Source organism: Adiantum capillus-veneris, chromosome 18, assembly GCF_014529385.1.
Source record: "Adiantum capillus-veneris isolate H3 chromosome 18, ASM1452938v2, whole genome shotgun sequence".
In the NCBI taxonomy this organism is placed as follows: Eukaryota; Viridiplantae; Streptophyta; class Polypodiopsida; order Polypodiales; family Pteridaceae; genus Adiantum; species Adiantum capillus-veneris.
Genome location: NC_140948.1, coordinates 106,928,243 through 106,941,101, shown reverse-complemented (window position 1 = coordinate 106,941,101; position 12,859 = coordinate 106,928,243).

Sequence of the window (12,859 nt, the reverse complement as noted above, 5' to 3'; positions counted from 1 at the left end):
CACATTCCAACAAGGAGATACAGCTTCAAAGAGGCAATGGAGAGAACATGACTGTAAGGTTTCCACCTTTTTGGGAATTAGAAAATGAGCTTGATTTTTAATTGATAGCACTTTATATAAAAACTAGCACACCCCTAGCCTGAAACTAGTCGAAAATGGTATTTTTTAAATCTTAAAACACGCCAATACTATAGCTAGTACTGTCAAAATTCAATTCGGGCCAAATTTGACCCCGATAGACTCTCCAAAAGATTTCACAATTAGTTTAATCAAATAAACGATTGGATACAATAAGAACTAATTATATCACATGGCATAAAGGATAAGAAATCACATGGCCTAGAAGCTAATCATTAACTATTCTATCAAAAATGACAGAAAATCCATCCAAAGTAGCAGACTTGGACCTCAAGCTAAATAGGGGGTGGTCAGAAGGTTCCAGAACCCTTCTAGAATCCAATGAGTAGCTTGGGGATGCCCCCTCTTCTGTAGGGGCTGATTTGGACCTAATAAGATCTCTTTCGCACTACCCCTGGCCCCAGAAGCCTATAAAAAGGCCCTGAGTTCTCATTTTACATATTCACTTGAGAATTCCTCTCAAGACTTGAGAGAAGCTTCACGGACCGCTTAAGAGAGCAAAAACTCTTAATCCAAGTAATTAGGATTAATCATATGATGAGCAGTTAAGCCAGATTAAATTTTCTCTATATATATTATAAATAAATAAGAATTAAGTCTTTTATTATCATAAACTAATCCTATTCTATCTAGTTAATCTAAGATATCTTAATTCTTTGATTTTTATTAGTGATTAGCATTAATTAACTATTATTATAATTAATATAGCTTTATTTATGATCTAAATTAGGTATAAATCATTGTAATTAGCTTCATTAGTCTTATGTTAGTTTTTAGAGCTTTATTATATTATTATTTAGCTATAGTAATTATGTGAAAATCTAGTTGGTCATTTTATTGATTATTAGAGTTAGTATCTACTAATTTTTATTTTAAATTAAGGAGAAAATTTTGTTAATTAAGTTAGATAAATATGTAGTAATTGTAAATGATAGAAAACATCATTAGAAAGATGTGATAATTAGCTCATATGTAAGAAACTAATTTATCTAATTAATTTAGTCAAAATATCTTAATTTTTGACATAAATCAAAGAGGAAAATTAGATAATTGATTTAGATAAATATGTAGTAGCTACCAATAATTAAAAAACACCACTAAAATGTTGTAATAATTAGCTCATGTGTAGAAAATTAATTTAGCTAATTATCTTAGCTGAAATATCTTGATTTTTTGACATAAAACAAAGAAAAAATTAGGTAATTGATTTACATAAATATGTAGCAATTACAATGATAAAAAATATCATTAAGAAGCCTAATAATTAGCTCATGTATAAAAATTAATTTAGTTAATTATCTTAGTTAAAATACCTTGATTTTTGACATAAATGATAAAACAAAGAGAGAAATTAGCTAATTAAATTAGATAGTTATGTAGTAATTATCAAAGATAAAAAACATCATTTAAAAGTTGTGATAATTAGCTCATATACAAAAATTGATTTACTAAATTATCTTAGTTAAAATATCCTAATTTTTGATATAAATCAAAGAGGAATATTAGCTAATTAAGCTAGAGAATTATATAAAATCCATGATAATTAATTTATATATAAAAATTTAATTTAACTAAACTATCTTAATTTTTAACAAAAAAACAAGGCAAGAAATTAGCTAGTTAAGCTAGATAATTATGTAGTAATTATTAGTGAAAAAAAAACATCATTAAAAAGTCATGATAATTAGCTCATGTACAAAAAATTAATTTAGCTAAATTATCAAAACAGGACATAAAAAATTTTAGAGACGTGATGCAAAGGTGGCAGTATGTGCTCCTTCCATTCTGCATTATAAAAGGTAATAAACTTGTCTGTAATCCCCTACTTATCTTTCAAAATGGCTAAATGCATTTGGACAAAGTTGTTAAAAAAATCAAACACTTCTTATGGTAAAAAGTGGTTGATACAATGAAAACTATAGTCCCAAGGAGGCTCATAAAAAGAGATATAAGCTCGTGAAAAATTGCGGACAACAAGCTAGGCAACTTTATGTTAGTAGGCAACGTGGGCCAACTAGTCCAAAAATGCACCAAAGCATCCACTTTACTAGAATTTGAAGAGACAATGAAGTACTTCAAGTACTCATTCACACACTAGTCTTTTTGCCTTTCTAAGGTTGGAGGTGGTCTCTTGAACACTTTTATTTTTGCAAAAAATAGATCCTTCTATTAGTTAACTTTCGCCCATTGGGCTACAACACCCCTGAAGGGAAAGATATATGAGGGTAGACTCTCCCAACTGAAAAAATATGTACAAATGTGAGCTCAATCACGAGATAGGGCGTGGGAACAACCACATAGGTGGGTGGTAGTGCCATTGGGGGGACCCTTGCTCAGTAGTGAAGAAGGGGCCCGAACTCCATAGTCATAGGAAGGCCTGTTGGTGCTCCCTCATGCGATCTGATCCACCTTGAAGCTAGTCAAACTGGCCTTAGAGGGTGTGTATGAGCTCTATCAAGATGTCTCAAATTGTCTCTACAAGTGGAACTGCTCTGGACTCGAAAATGCAAAAGCAACAGGTTCGCCATATGAAACACAGTGTTAGACTGCTAATTAGGGCCCACCGGTCGTCAGCCTCTTGTTGCAAGTCCTGGGGGATCACCTCCAAGGCTTGGTATAGTCGTGGTCGAACATCTTGGATCTTGATCATCATGCTAATTGACTCTGTCTGGTACTGTCCAGAGTAGTGTTGTTCCCGGGAGAGTGGACCATGCTGCGGAGCCCCAAGTGAACTGCCTAGATGAACAAAGTGAGGGGAGCAACCAAAGAACTTGCAGCCAGATCTGGTGTGCCATGGGGAAATCCCATAAATAGTCTCTATGTCTCTCTATGGTTACCACAAGTAATGCACGCTCAGGGATCTAGTGTGCCATGGGGAAATCCCATAAATAGTGTCTCTATGTCTCTCTATGGTTACCACAAGTAATGCACGCTCAGGTTTGGCCAATGTGCTCCAACCAACTGCCCACAGCTATAGCCCTATGAGCACCTAGCCACTTGAACATCGTGGCTCTCTTGGGTTGTCAACTGTCCTAGAGATGCATCTAGAATTCTTTCAAGAACTCAAGTGAGAGGCCCTCTCTTGGCCAGTGATTTTCTGTTGCTGAAGAGATCTCACATCAAACAATCAAGATGTGCTTGCCCAAAGGCTGTGTCTAGATATTGGACTCTAAGTGAAGTGGCACACCTTAGAGCCAGCCAAATGTCACGCATAGCAACCGGTCAAGCCGGTTGCCAGTCATTTTTCGTGTCTTAGAATTTTTCAAGGCAAGGCGGACGTTTAAACCAAAAGGGTATGTTTAAACCAAAAGGGTGTTTCAGCAGTGGAGGGTTTGAACAGACGTCCACACAATTTAACTCTAGAGCTTAACCACTACACTAACAGCAGTGGATGCTCAAACCCCACTTGCAATCAGCTATAGATTAAACTACAGAAAAGGCTGCACCCACGTGGAAGGGGGGGGAGGTCTTTATGTGTACAGGCACCCTCGGTCACCGGTTGCGCCACGTAAGCAAAGAGTCCAATTATTAGGATCAGCCCTGTCCAAACGGGTTGTATATTGGAAAAAAGAACCCCAAGATGGTCTCTGGCAGCAAAAGGGTCTCGCCAAAACCACTCTCTAGGGTCCCATTGAGCACAGGCAAGGGGACGAAACTCCCACGCCCATAGTCTCCAAACTTTTTTCTCAATGACAGCTGGATCTGGGTCTAGAACAGAAGCTCTTGCACTAATGTCGAGCACTCTGATCTGCTAGAAGCAACATTTTGAGATCTGTGGTGACTTTGAGAGGACTCGATGTAATTTGCCCTTACTCTGAACCTTGAAGAATAGACAAGCAATGCCATTGTTTGAGCATGCATTAATTGCAACCTGGACCTCCAAGCTAGTGAATGCACCCATCCAGTGCAGGGCCAAGGGCTCGGTGAGTGTGTGCCAGCCTACAGGAATGGCCACAGCTATATATCTTGGCACATGCTCAAGGCACCTCGCATGCCACGCAATTTGTCTCTCTGTAACTCCTATGCTAGTGATCACAAGTGCAGCCAAATCCCAAAAGTGCTAGCAGGTTCCTCTGGTAAGTGTTATGAGCACGTATAGGGCTAGAAGAGAGCAAGAGGAGGCGCTCACAATGTACAAGAAATTGGATTTGATGATAAGCTTAATATTGATTACAAGACTTAATACTCTATTAAGAGAGCTAGATACAAGACTTGGATTACATGACTCGAGTACAAGACAAGGCTTGATTGCAAGGACAAGACTTGAACATAAGAACTAGAAGAGGGATTTCCTCATAGGAGGCTCACAATTGGTGTTGGCAAGACTGGGGCTTGTGGCTCAAGACCCCTATTTATACTAGTGCTTGAGGAGGTTACTTGAGGAGGTTAGGATTTTCTAGGTTCTTCTTGAGGAGGTTAGAATCTTCTAGAACCTTCTTGATCCTTCTAGTTCTTCTAGAACCTTCTGGATCCTTCAACTTTCTAGAGCTTTCCAGAAACTTCTAGATTCTTTCGGAATCTTCTCCAAGCTTCTAGAAACTTCTTGATCCTTCTAGTTCTTCTAGAACCTTCTAGATCCTTCTTCCACTTTCTAGAGCTTTCCGGAAACTTCTAGATTCTTTCGAAATCTTCTCCATGCTTCTAGAAACTTCTAGAATCTCCTTCATACTTTTAGAGAACTTCTAGAGCCTTCTAGCAATGATGTAGGCGATGACATAGGCACTGATGCAGGCAACGACTGACTCTCAAGCATCCATGACATTACCCCCTCCTCTAGCGACAAGTTCCACGAGGAGCAGTGGTGTTCCTTGAGTTGGGCTTCCATGGATGTTGTTGATGGAACTCTTGGACTTTGAGAGATGCATGTTGTAGATTGTGTGCTGGTTCCAGGTTCATTCACTAACATCATAGCCTTTCCAATGCACCAAGTACTGTAACCTGCCACGGGGAACTCGAGAATCTAGGACTTTCTCGACCTCATATTCGTCATGTCCTTGAATCTCAATCGGAGGAGGTGGTTGTAGGGCTCTTCCTGGGATCTTAGATGTGTGACAAGGTTCTAGGACTGAGACATGATGGATTTTCATGGATGAGGGAAATCGGAGCCGATAGGTGACTGGATTGACTTGACGGATAATTTTAAACGAGCCAAGCCTTCGATAATCAAGCTTTTGACAGGGACAAGATGAACGCAGATCACGTCGGAGGAGCCACACTTTATCCCCCTTCTTTGTATTTTGGATGCTGCATGCGATGGAGATCTGCACTTTCCTTATACTTGGATTGAGCTTCTTTGATATGAATTGTAAGTTCTTTGTGAATTGCAGATAATTGTTGTGTAAGATGAATAGCAACTGGATTCTTGACTTGATAGTGTCTATGGATATCCTGTTTGGGATGTTGACCATAATTAGCAAAGAATGAAGTGTGACGAGTGGAGGCATGAAAACTGTTATTATAGGAGAATTCTGCTAGCGGTAGGAGCTCAACCCAATTATCCTCGTGATAATTGATAGTACAGCGGAGATACTGTTCCAAAACTTGATTTACTCTCTCTGTTTGTCCATCATTTTGTGGGTGATTGGTTGAGGAGAGGTTGATTTGTACTCCGAGTAGCTTGAATAAGCTTTTCCAAAAGCTAGAGATGAATTGTGGGCCTCGATCAGAAACTATGTCATCCAGTAATCCGTGATAACGATAGATATGCTGTAGAAAGAGTTTGGTTGTACCTTCGTTGGTGATGGTTTTAGTGGTTGGAATGAAGTGTGCCATTTTTGTAAACCGATCCACGACTACTAAAATGGAGTCAAATCCTTGTGACAAGGGTAGCTCTACAATGAAATCCATGGAGATGTACTAAAATGGAGTCAAATCCTTGTGACAAGGGTAGCTCTACAATGAAATCCATGGTTTGGTTGGAATGGGCAAGGGATGGAGTAACCCATGAGGATGATGACGAGGGGCCTTTGATCTATTGCAAGTGTCACAAGTGCCTACATACTCCTTGACAAGCTTCCACATTTGAGGCCACCAAAAGTCACGGGAGAGAAGCTCAATTGTCTTATTAACCCCAAAATGCCTTGCTGATGGAAGATCATGCCGTTGCTGAAGTACCTCCAAGCGTGAAGGTCCTGGCGGAATATAGAGAAGAACCTTATAGTAAATTAGTCCATCAATTTCTTGAAAGTCCTCATTAACCTCTTGTCCTTGTAGTTGTTGTCTAATATTCTGAGCAAGTGGGTCTTTAGCAATTTGCGTCTTCACCTAAGAAAGAAAAGTAGAATCTTTAAGAGCTTGGCTCATGGTGGCGTTTAGCTTAAGCTGCTCAGGTTTCAAAATCATTGACTCTTGTTGATCAAATGCTGCGTCACCTTCTCTAGGTGCAAGGTAGGATCTTCTTGATAAGGCATCTGGCTTAGCTTGTTGACGGCCAGGTCTATAAGAGATGAGAAAATCAAACCTTGATAAGATACCACTCCACCTGGCTTGGAGACGATTCAAGACGCGGGATGTCATGAAGTATTCCAAATTCTTGTGATCTGTATAGACAGTGATCTTATGAGGAGATCCTTCAAGTAGGTGACGCCAAGTGTCGAAGAAGTCGATGATTACTAAGAGCTCTTTGTCATGGATTTCATAATTGATTTTTGCAGCTGAGAACTTGCGGGAATGAAAAGCCACCGGATGTACTCGACCATCTTCTCCTACTTGGGATAGAATAGCGCCAAGGGCAAAATCTGAAGCGTTTGTTTCTAAGATGAAAGGCTTTGTAGGACCTGCATGAATTAGAATGGGTGCGGTCGTGAAAGCTTGCTTGACAGTCTGAAATGCTTTCGCGGCCTCTGAGTCCCAGACAAACTTATTATGGCCTGTCAACCTTGTGAGTGTTGTAACCACCTTGGAGTATCCCTGTATAAAGATACGATAAAAATTTCCAAATCCGAGAAAACATTGAACATCTCTTACTAAGGTGGGTGTCTCCCAATCAAGGATGATTTGAACCTTCTTTGGATCCATGGAGATTCCCTTTTCAGAAATTACATAACCAAGAAATTCCACTTTAGATTGATGAAAAGAGCACTTCTGCAACTTTGCATATAACCCTGATGCACGAAGCTTTTCAAGCACTAATCATACATGGTGTGTCACAAAGTCATGACGTGGCGGACAACAAAAACCCTAATTTCTGCCAGAAACCCTAAAATTCTTGCAAACCCTAAATTTTGTCAAAAACCCTAAATTCCGGAAATCGCGGAGGCGGATTATTATAAAAAATATTTTTTTTATTTTTTTATTTTTTTGGAAAATGATGAGCGACGCAAATTTTGCTTTTGTTTTTTTTTTGTAAAAAAAAAGAGAAAAGACTCTCTAAGAGAGAGAGAACTGATGCTTTTGATTTTAAAAGCTTTTGGGGCTCTGCTTTTGGGCATCCCTTGTAACCTTTAAATTAGTGGTGAGGGCCTCACTTCTCAGAGCATCTGGACGCAGAGTCTGAGAGTGAAACCCTAACCGCTCTCTTGTACTTTGATGATTGATTAATACAAAAAGAAATACCGAAAGGGGCGCCAGTCTTTGGGGCCAATATCTCTAGGCACGGAACTCCGCCGGGCCAGTACAAATCTATTGTGACCTGTGAATTGTTTTGAAGTGGTTATTTGGTGCTGTCGCGGTTGATTCTTGACTTGGAGTGTCCAAGTTTGTTACAGTGGTATCAGAGCACGGCCGATTTCTCTTCTACGGGAAATCCGATCCCTGAATTTTTTTTCCGCGGCACCTATGGCTTCAAGCAATGATCAGTCGACTCCCTCTGCATCTCGAGATGCGGGCTGGGATCACAACGAAGATTCAGGCAGAGAGTATGGTCCGCCTTGGCCTACTTAGGCGGAGCGGCGAGAGATAGAGCGTCGCCAGTTGATCAGCGATGCAACAATGATGACGCTCAATTTTGCCAAGGACCCGAAGATGGCAAAATATATGAGCCAGACCTCTTTGGAAGAGGTACAGATGGAGTGGCAGAGAACCACAACACCACTCCCGAAACCCGCTCTCAAGAAACCTTCTGCCTCCAAGAAATATACGGAGAAGGAACTGGAGAACGTGGTTGATGCACGGATTGCTCAGCTTTTCGACGTGCAAAAGAATGACAAAAAGCACGGCAAAAAGCAGAAGAAAGGCACTGACTTCCCGGGATATTTGGGTCGTCGATTGACATTTGACAAGGCAAAGAAACGGAAGAAGGGTGTTCGATTTGAAGGAGTACCCAGTTCTTCTTCTTCTTCTTCTTCTGACAGTTCTTCTAGCTCCTCGGATTAGAGCGAAGAAGACAGAAAAAGCAAAAAGCGAAGCAAGACACAAAGCTTCGGAACGGGCAAGAAAAAGGCAAAGAAGGCTACATCTCGCCCAGAGACTGACAGTTCTACTGAGGACTCGTCTACAGACAGCTCAGATTCCGATGACGGAAAGTTTTATGCGAACAAGAAGAATTTTTACAAAGCCAACCAGTATGACTTTCTCGAAGATAAAAGCAAGAAAGTCCGAGAGTTTAAAGGAAGGTGGCCACTCGATCAAGTTTGATACTTTTCAGGATACTCAGATGCTTCGAAGGCTTTGTCTTTTATACAGCAGTTTGACATCGCTTTCGCGGGAGGACGCTATCAGAGCACTCCAAGATTCAGAGAGCTACCTCTTACCTTAAGGGGAATGCTCGAACTTGGTGGTCCACGCTTCTTTTAACAAGAGCGCCAGTTACATGGCTGAAATTCAAGAGGCTTTTTATTTCTTCTTGGTTGACTCAAGAGTTTGAGCGAGATATACGAGCTGCTTGGAACCATCTCCGGATGACCAAGAGCGATACAGTGAATTCTTACTGTGAAAGATTCTGGAACTCTTTTCTACGTGCCTCTTCATTCAAGAAGATCTCGTTCAGAGAACAGATTGAGCGGTTTACATTGGGTCTACCTACAGAGATCCGAGACCACTGCTTGGAACAGAAGTCAGCTTCTATTCAGGAGTTGATGAGTCATGCGAAGCAGGGCTTTGCCATTCACTCTGGCAGTTTGACCTACCCCACAGATAAGACCATGACACAACGAGCCGAACAGACTTCTGGGAATGAAAATAGAAAGAAAAAGAGCAACCCAGAGAAAAAAGGATGCACAACCCAAGCTTACTCCTGAGGAGAGAGCTCGCTTCATCAGAGAGGGGAAGTGCTTTGGATGCGGGGAACATGGACATATTTCCGCGAAGTACCCTGATACGGCACAGAAAGAACAGAATGATAAAGACGACGACAGGTCTGAGAGTTCGAGAGCAACTGAGGAATGTGGCAGAAAAGGCAGATAGAAAAGCAGAACTGGTACCACATGGCGTGGGACCTGCACCGAATCTAATGAATGAAAGTACAAACTTTGCCGCTTTCAGGGCAAAGTGAAGGATCAGGAAGCTCTTTTGAAGGAGCCAAGGCCAACTTCTTTTCACTTGGAATTGGCGGCTCGATTTGAAACTACGCCCGACAGACTGACGCCACAGGCGGAGGTAGTTTGACTGGCACCCGGATGGGATGTTGCCATTACACCGAGCATTGGAAAACTTCGTTTGCAATGACAGGGGTGTTCAGGGCACGTGAGTGACGTTCTACTCGGGATCCCTTGGTACCACAAGAACTACGCCGTGGTTGACTACCGGGCCGAGAAAGCGACTTTGATAAATGAAGGGCTTAGAGATTGTACTTGATGAACTTCAGTTTTCTTACTCATTCTTTTGGGAGAACTGAACGATGGATAAAAGTTGAAAATGTTTTGACCTGAAGAAAAGAACGCCAAGATTTTTTTTTCTCCACGCTCATGCCGATTGCTTTTGAGAGGGCCTGAAGATCATACCATTGATCTGATATCTGGAAGCACGCCACCGAATCGGCCACCTTATCGTGTGAGCCGAGTACAGAATGAAAAGATTATGAACCCAGTGAAAGACCTCTTGGAAAAGGGTCTTGTCCAGCCTAGTACTTCACCGTATTGCTCTCCAGTGTTGTTGGTTTTTGAAGAAAGACGGATCTTGGAGAATGTGCATCGATTATAGCACTCTCAACGAAATCACCATCAAGAACAAATTTCCGATTCCTAGGATCGATGATATACTCGACAAGTTACAGGGATCCTCGTGCTTTAGCAGGATTGACTTGAAGAGTGGATATCATCAGATCAGGATAGCGCCAGGAGATGTCTACAAGACAGCTTTTCCGACGACTTTTGGGTTATTTGAGTTTTTGGTGATGCCTTTTGGCTTAACCAATGCTCCTGTGACATTTAACCGGATGATAGATAGGATTTTTCGAGAGTACAGGCTATTTGTTGGCACTTTCTTTGACGACATCATTGTTTTCTCCAAGAATGAGACAGAACACAGAGATCATCTGCTTCAAGTCTTTCAGGCATTACGAGATCACACGTTAGTGATTAATGCAAAGAAAAGTGAATTTTTCCTACTAGAGATACACTTTTTGGGACACATTGTGTCAGCAGCAGGAGTGCAAATGGACCCGGCCAAGATAGAGACTATCCGTGATTGGCCCGATTTGAGGAATGTCCATGAAGTTAGAAGCTTCTTGGGACTGTGTTCGTACTACAGGCGGTTCATACGAAAGTTTGCAGAGGTTGCTTCCCCTTTGCATACCTTGACACAGAAAGGAGTACCTTTTTCGTGGGGACCCACAGAGGTGACTGCCTTTCAGACATTGAAAGAGAAATTGACTACGGGATCTATTTTGACTTTGCCGGACTTGCAGAAGTCATTTGAAGTATATTGTGATGCTTGTGGTCGTAGTCTGGGTACGGTCTTGATGCAAGAAGGCCATGTCATAGCTTACAAGAGCCGTTTGTTCTCTAGGCCGGAGATGACAGCACAGATCTATGGGAAAGAGCTTTTGGCGGTTATCCATGCTCTTACTCAGTGGCGGCATTATCTACTCGGAGCGGATTTTACTGTCTTTACAGACCATCAGAGTTTGCGCTACTTCTTGTCACAGAAGCAGCTTTCGGAAAAGCAGATGCGGTGGGTGAACATCTTGTCACAGTTCCACTTCCAGATTGTCCATGTGCAGGGACAGAAGAATGTGGTGGCAGATGCTTTGTCTCGAAAACCATTGGTTCTGGCTATTTCCGCGATACATCATAGGAGCTTCGAGGATATGGTCGATCAGTATGCCACAGATACAGGTTTTGCAGATATTTTCACACGGATACGGGATGGGGAGACAGAAGCTGGATACTCCCTTCGGGAAGGCTACTTGATGAAAAAGACTATGTTGTGAGTTACACAGCCGTTGAGGGAAAAGGTTATGACTGATTGCCACTGTCCACCTTTTACGGGTCACCGCGGCATTGCTACCACCATGAAAGGGGTAGAGAGAGATTTCTTTTGGCGGAGACTGAAGAAGGATGTGGAAGAGTTTGTGCGCAGTTGCTTGGTATGCCAGAAGGTCAAGTTTGACAGGCATAAGGCAGAGGGATTGTTACAGCCTTTACCCATACCCACCCGCCCCTGGGAAAATATTGAAATGGATTTCATTTTTTTGATCTCCCGAGAATACAGAATGATCACGATGATTTTCCGATTACATGGCACGACTCAGACGATTGTCTCCGACAGAGACCCCAAATTTATGAGTTTGTTTTGGAAGGCAATTTGGGAGAACATTGGCACGCGGTTGCAATTCTCGTCATCGTTCCACTTGCAGACTGACGGGCAATTTGAGATTGCCAATTCAGTGATTTTAGATTTATTGAAGTCTTATATCTCGCATCAGAAGACTCAATTGGAAAAGAACTTACCTTTGGTGGAATTTGCCTACAATAACACGATACACTCTTTGACGGGAAAGACGCCATGAGAGATTGTTGAAACTGCTGCGAAGGTTCCATCCTTCCTGAGCACGAAAGATTAGAAATTTGAAGCGGATAAATATTCGCGAGATTTGGATACGGATTTTGCCAAGGTTCGCGAGACTTTACAGAAGTCTCAAGAACGACAGAAAAAGGCAGCGGATCGCCATCGTTGCGACTTGAAACTAAAGGAGGATGATTGGGTGCTCTTACTTTTGAGAAGGCACGCCTAAGAAAGAAAAAGGGAAAGGAGAGGCTTTTTCCAAAGCTTAGTATGTGATACTACGGACCTTTCCAGATTACTAACAAGATAAATGATGTCTCCTTCCGATTGAAACTGCCAGATACTTGGAGGATTCACAATGCATTGCATGTGAGTCTCTTGAAACCAGTTAAGGGTGATGTGTTTGATGATGGGGAGCTTGATGAGCAACCCAAAGTGGACGAAAACAAGGAGATCCTTGTTCCTGAACAGATTTTGGCACATAAAGATACGAAGAAAGGTAAAGTCCGAAGGCGGTTCTTGGTTAAGTTCAAGAACTTTCCTGCATTTGATGCGAAGTGGATGGAGGAGGAGGACCTAGCAGATACTCCTCGGATTGTGAAACTTTACCTCGATGTTTTGGTTTAGCATAGTCTACTCCAAACGGAACCCAGAAACTCAGCTTGGCCGAAGATCTGGTGCAGTGGGATGCACAAGAGGGGAGTTACTCCGCTCCTTTGTCAACAACTGCCTCGATTTTGATACTAGAGTCACTGATGTCTCTTTGAGCTTCAGGGATACTGAGAGCTGACAGTATTCTGTTGTATGACTTTATGAAATGGAATTCCTGATTATGATA